Consider the following 6,642-nt stretch of genomic DNA (forward strand, 5'->3'; position numbering starts at 1 on the left):
TAGGCTATAAAGCTGGGAAGCCCCTTGGCTCTAATAGCATATATGTGACCAACAGTGGTCTTCCTGTTTTCAGTCATTTCATGTTCCCTGTTTTTGGTTCCCTCTAGATCTAGAAATTCTTACTGCTATAGCATTCTTACTAGCTATTTTTTTTTAGTTCCAACTCTGGCCTTGACAAACTTTTTCTTTTGCATTCAGTTTTAGATAATTTGGTTGTGTCAAGCCAAAGAAAAGTAAGCACTGTTTCCAATTACTTTAAAGCAAGGTTCCCATACCACTGGGTGGACCGGTACCAGACTGTGGGCTGTGACCAACTGGGCCACAGCTGTGACAGGAAAGATCTGTCCTCTCTTCTATCATTTAGCGTCTTCAGACGTTTAGCATGACTGGTTGAACAGCATGACAGGAAAAAGAACACAGATCCTTCATGTCACAGGAAAGACGGCATCTGATGAGAATGGATGCCCTCTATATTATGTGTTATAATTGGTAAAATAATGTGTTAAAGCACATAATATCACAATTATGTTACGAACTTGAATTAGCCCCATCCCTCCAGTTCATGGAAAAAATAGCATGATTCCAGTCCATGGTGCAAAAAAGGCTTTAAAATATGTATAAACCCTTCTACATGCCTATGCATGTGGAGATAAAACAGCTGAAACCCTCCACCATCCATATTAAACAGCTCTAAAACCAGAATTGGGTGCAGGTAGGAGGGTGGCAATGCCACACAGAGAATCAGTCGGAAGTCACTGGGAATGAGGAGGTCCAGGCTACTGGCAGGATCACCAGTTATATACTATATACAAAATATTGTTTTATAGTACAATAACAGCACACAGAAGAAAATTATTTTATTTATTTAACTATTTACATAAAAATCCATAATAATATCTGCTGCTCCACTAGTATTTGGGATCAGTCAGTACTGTAACTGTAATATTTAAACATCCACAAAGTCTAGTGTGCCAATGATTAAATCAGAAAAAATGTAGGCAAATTTCAGACTTGACATGTGCAAAAAGCATTAAATGGTCAACACATCTGGCAGCTATTGAGACTTTAGATCGGATATGTTCTATTAATTAGAGGTAGCTTGATCATCTGGTTTGAAGCATTTGCCAAGTGTGGTAAGTATATGTGTGAGTGAAAACGTGGGTGAATCAATGAGTTAGTAGGCGAGGTTTTCTAGGTTATACAATATGGTCAGCTATTTACCCTACTGTGGGATCTAGCATATGGACTAATTTGTTTTATAAGAAGAGAAACACATTTTAAAGAACAGCTGACTATGCACATTATTATTTAATTTTAGTACTTTGTCTGTAAATTATTGTTCCCAGGAGAATTTATTCACTGTTTAGTACAAACTATTAATTTTTTTTTCTTAGTACTGTCTTAGCAAGCTGCTAACTTTTTGTCAGATATAGAAGACAGGTGGCCAGCATACTTTATTATATGTTCTTGTCTTTTATACTTTGACAACTATCACTGTTTCAGCAATTTTACAATATATGAACCATTTGTAAAAAGAAAAAAAAAACATAATGACAAGTTTTATGGAATACATATTACCTTTCTGTGCACCACAAATCAGTTATAGAGATTTCAATTGACTTGCTTGAATGCTCCATATCTAATAAAGGTAGAAACATTTAAGCACAAAGTTTAGGTATTTCCAGTGCATACTAGGATGATAAGATGCCTTTATTAATTTTGTGGCAGTGCTCCTATACAAACACCCAAAATATAGGTGCACTCATAAAATTATGCCCAATTATAGGAGCTACAGATGACCAGAATTAACAAAAATCAATCAGATCTGGTCAGATCAACTTGGAAATCCAATTGGATTTGGGAAATAAAATATTCAATTTTAGGAACCTTGCTCAGCATGGGAGCCGTCTGAATCAAGTTTTATGTTCTGATATGTTCTATTGTAAAAAAAATAAAAAAAAGAAAAAAATTGTGTTTATCTGCAACTAATTGCTGAGATTCTATTTTTCATACTGTTGCGTAAAAAATTGTCTGTTTTCTCATAATGTGACAATTATTTAAAGAGAAAATATTAGGACTGTTTTTTTAGCCAATTTTAGGAACTTCTGAAGAGTAAAACAGCTTTTCCATGCTGCTGTTTTTGGTCAGTGGTGCTCTTGTGAAGAGAAAGGAGAAGAAGAATTAGAGGAGGAACTAACCCTGGTGATCATCCTCCTGACGCCTCTTCTGGGTGATAACAGATCCCACTATGCAGATGTACATCTAAGTGCTCTGCAAAAAATGTATCTAGTTAGCGGTGAAGGACAAGTACAGCCCTTGCCCATAGCCACTGCTCCAGGTATCTTCCATCAAATAGCACTGGCTAGCCAGTGCAAATCTTACAGAATTAAGGGATGTTTACAGAATGCAAGGACAGTCGAGTTTGAAAAAAATGGTACCTTGTTCTCTTCCAATGGGTCAAAGCACACTCCATATGCTGTTTAAAGGAACTGCCTTTTACCAGCCTTCTTGGGAGTGATTGTACCACCAGTTGCTTGGTCAGGAGAGAATTTAATTGGCAAGCCAAAGGATGACTAGAAGCGTATTTTTCTTTCTACAACCACACACAAAGAAAGTGAAGCAGAAGGAGTAAGAGGACTCTACAGAAGAAGTGAAGATGGTTCTCCCTGTAGATCTATAGTACAAAATTCCTGTCCTACCGATGACTAACCCCCAAGAGAAACAGAAGCAACAGCAGAAGCAGCAGGAACATCTTCAACATTTCATTTTTAGTCTTTTGAGAAGCAGATGAAGGATAAGAGGTATTAGGTAGCAAAGTGTTACTCCAACATAAGTTGATGATGCTTCCTGGATAAGGATAAGTGGAGAATTTGAATAAATGTGCTTCTTCATCCATGGCTTACCCTGTGCTTACATATATTTAACACAACTAAACATACATCATCTGGAGAAGTCATATAAAAAGCTAAACAAGGAACACTTTTACTAAACTGCCACAACTTAAGGCTCTCATGGCTGGGTCAGTGGTATCTCTGGCTTGCAGAGACCTGCAAACTTCATGAGAAGCCCTACTTTCCAAAAGTTATTTTTAGGTGGATGTTGTTGCAGAGTACCTTACTCTATTTCCCCACAACTTTCCTTCTAATTGTTCTGCCCCAGTTCCAATGCCATAGTATTCCACAACGTTCACACTAAGTGCTGCTTGTCTACCTACAGTTTTCAGAGATTGTATTTTTTTTCAAATACACTACCATCACCACTACCGCCATTAACATTACCACTAGCACCAACACCACACTACTGCCACCAGCAGAAACAACTACAGAGCAGAACCAACACAGTATATACGAATTTTGCCACTACCAATGCTCTCCTCCTCAGCACCTTTATCGTAGCTCCTTCTGATTTAATAAATGCGCATCATCACTAAAAGTTATTTTATCATAAGAATTATACTTCCAACGAGCAAACCATTCCTGAATCTCAGAAAACCCAATCATTGAGACATGTATATGCCCATATAATACTAATACAGAACTGATTGTGTAGTTTGTAGTAAACATTTTTAGTAAACATTTTATTGGTAACATTATTTTTTTCTTTCAGGTTATATATTATTTAGGTGAAAAGTATTTCTAATTCTTTAATTGTTATTTCTGTTTAAAGAAATAAAATGTCAAAAAGTTATTACCCACCATATTTCTGGAAGTGGATGGGAAATTAATAGCTCATTCTAGGGTTAAGGAAAAATGTATTTTAAGATCATTATTCTAGCTGCAAATTCACAAACATAACTATGATGAATAGCCTCATAAACTGAGACATCTGCAGAAGAATAGTGTAATGTTTTATTATCATAAATTAATTCTTACATTCATATAGAAACAGCAGGAAAGCATTTTATAGCTCCTCTACTGTGGCCACCATCAGAGATGTCTCACTGATGAGCTGGTCATGCTTTAACAGACTTAAAAAAATGTTTTTGAATTATATATTTCATATGTATATTTATAAATTATATATTAATGTTTCATTTTACTCATCTAAAGAACCCACATTCATTTTGAAAAAGAAACACCGTGGTAGCCTTAAACCTCAGCACTAAGGGAAAGCTATTTCTCAAGTAGCAGATTAACATAATGCTTTTGAGTATCAATACTGAAGATTGAATTGAATAATACAGCCATTTTATTGTATCCACAAAAAGATGAAACGCAAACTAATTTGCACTGTAAAAGCAATTTATATAAAAGCATTGCAGAAATGCAGCAGTATATCGAGAGCCTAAATGAAAAACTGACACATCAATCTCCTGAAATAAGAAGAGTCATAAGGCATAGGATCCTAAACATAATCGGTCATTAGGAACAAGCATTTGTCAGTTTCATTTCACTAATCCGCACCTACAGTTACGTACAAATTGTAATAGTCTTTTTATGGATCCATCTACTGAAAATAGTGGGCTGACACCCTGAGGAATTTTCTTAGACATCAGAACAATAGAGTGGCTATCAAATGTCCTAAGATGGAAATTACTTCAGTGAATGGTATCCAAAAAAGATTGAAAGGGGTTACAAAGATGAATACAAAGCACACTACCTAAATTGTGGTAGCTAGAAAGGTAAAGTCCTTCTTATCTAATATGTTTGCAGATTGACAGCAAGATGACCTTGTTTTCAGGAGATATGAAATCCTGGGGGATCTGAGGTTCATAAACACTGTAAATAGGTTGGTTTGGCTGTAAGTTGATAAAGTACTACAGCTCTTAAGGGTTTTTTTGATGTTATCTATGATACCTTAAAATGTGAACCAGTGAACAATTACTTTGCAAGTATTTACAGATGTTACATTTACTCCACCACTTAACACTCCAGGTGATCATTCACAATGATGATATAAAAAGCATAATATAATAATAATGAATACCACAATACCTTTCCATCCAGTTGGAAAATCAGTTTGCTCAATAATGTTCCTGTTTGTTATACATTTTGAGATCAGTAAATAATAAAATTTTTATTACCTGAATGATTTTTTTTTTGTCAAATATATATTTTATTAAATTTTTAGAATAAACAAAAATACACTAATACAATTTACATATAAACATGTGAACACAAGGTAATATACTTCAGTTGTACAGTCCGACCAAGGGTACAGGGTAGGGAACATCATATCAGAAACTACCGCAATGTCTTAAACAAAGATTCCAGCCGTTTGATATAAAAAAACTAGATCCAAAGGTCATTGCATTGTGGCTTAAATAAAGCATTTACATTTCACAATATCCCTCCCCCCCAACCCTTTGGAGCAACCATAAAAACAGTTTTAAACACAAAAATACCTTACAAAGGCATGTTTAACACAAACATTAGACAAAGACAGACTCAGAAAGGAAAGAAAAGGGGGGATAAAGGAGAAATCAGGGTATAATTGGTACACTGAGTGAATTATGTCTGGTTTACTGTGGACTCCCGAGAAACTGAAATGATTCTTTAAACCAATCCCATGCTGTCCATGTCATTTTAAATTGATCGAACCTGAAGAAAATGGCGAAGTACTCCTTTTTTGATCGAGCCCGGAACCATTGACAAAAAGACGACCTGTCGGTTGTTAGGGATGTTTGAGCCCGTACAATCATTAAACAACTGGATTATTGTTTCCCAGAATCGGAATATTGCTGGGCATTCCCACCACATATGTAGCATGGACCCCCTTGAAGCAAAACAACGCCAGCAAGTATCTGAAATCTCAGATGAAATGTGGTGGTCCTTGGGAGATTACATGCGATGGGCGATCAGGAGACCTCAACATTTCCTCAAACCTGGTCAGATTTCTGAGTATCACGGATAAATCCCATATGGATGATACATATGATACAATTTGCCCATATTCAAACCAGCGGGCCATCCTGCTTCCTGTTGTGGAATGGAGAGATGAGAAGCGGGGGACTCGGCCATTCCGGAGAATACGCCCTAATATTTGATCATTTGATAAACACCGGATCAAAAAATTAGTTTTACCCATAGCCGGAGGGAAGGCTGGGATATCAAAAATAGGTGTCATGGGGCCAGGGTGTGGGGAAAGTTTGCCCCCCCCCCCCAAAAGGGATTGTCCCAAATCCGCAGAAGATCAGTCATGAGACCTGGCAATGAGGTATATGGGTGCAGGAGTGAACGGTCTGTCAATGTGAGGGACGTGAGATCTACCAGTAAGAGGTGTTCCTCAATAAGAACCCAACTCAACCTCTCCCTCTTGTGAAATCAATCAATCATGCGAACCAATACTGATGCCTTATAGCATAAAGTCAAATCCGGGACCCCCATGCCACCCCTGGACTTGGAGCTGTAGCTAAAGTACGGTAAGCTATAGGAGGATGTTTTGCTTTCCATATTACCTGAATGATTTTGATAGGATTGTTTGAAGTTTGCTTCAATACGTTTTGAATGTTCACCATCTATGCTTAGTGAAATTGAAAAAAAATTAACGAATAGGAGTACATTTTACAAATGTCTAAATCTCTTTGGAGGATTAATAACTGATTGGTCATTATTTTCCTATTTTTATTTCAATAGCAACTTTTACTATGCTTTAACTACTCATACTAATGTGTGCTAAAGGTCTATGATTATTTATAAAGTT

The sequence above is a fragment of the Pyxicephalus adspersus genome, chromosome 2 (genome assembly GCF_032062135.1).
Source record: "Pyxicephalus adspersus chromosome 2, UCB_Pads_2.0, whole genome shotgun sequence".
NCBI classification, from domain to species: domain Eukaryota; kingdom Metazoa; phylum Chordata; class Amphibia; order Anura; family Pyxicephalidae; genus Pyxicephalus; species Pyxicephalus adspersus.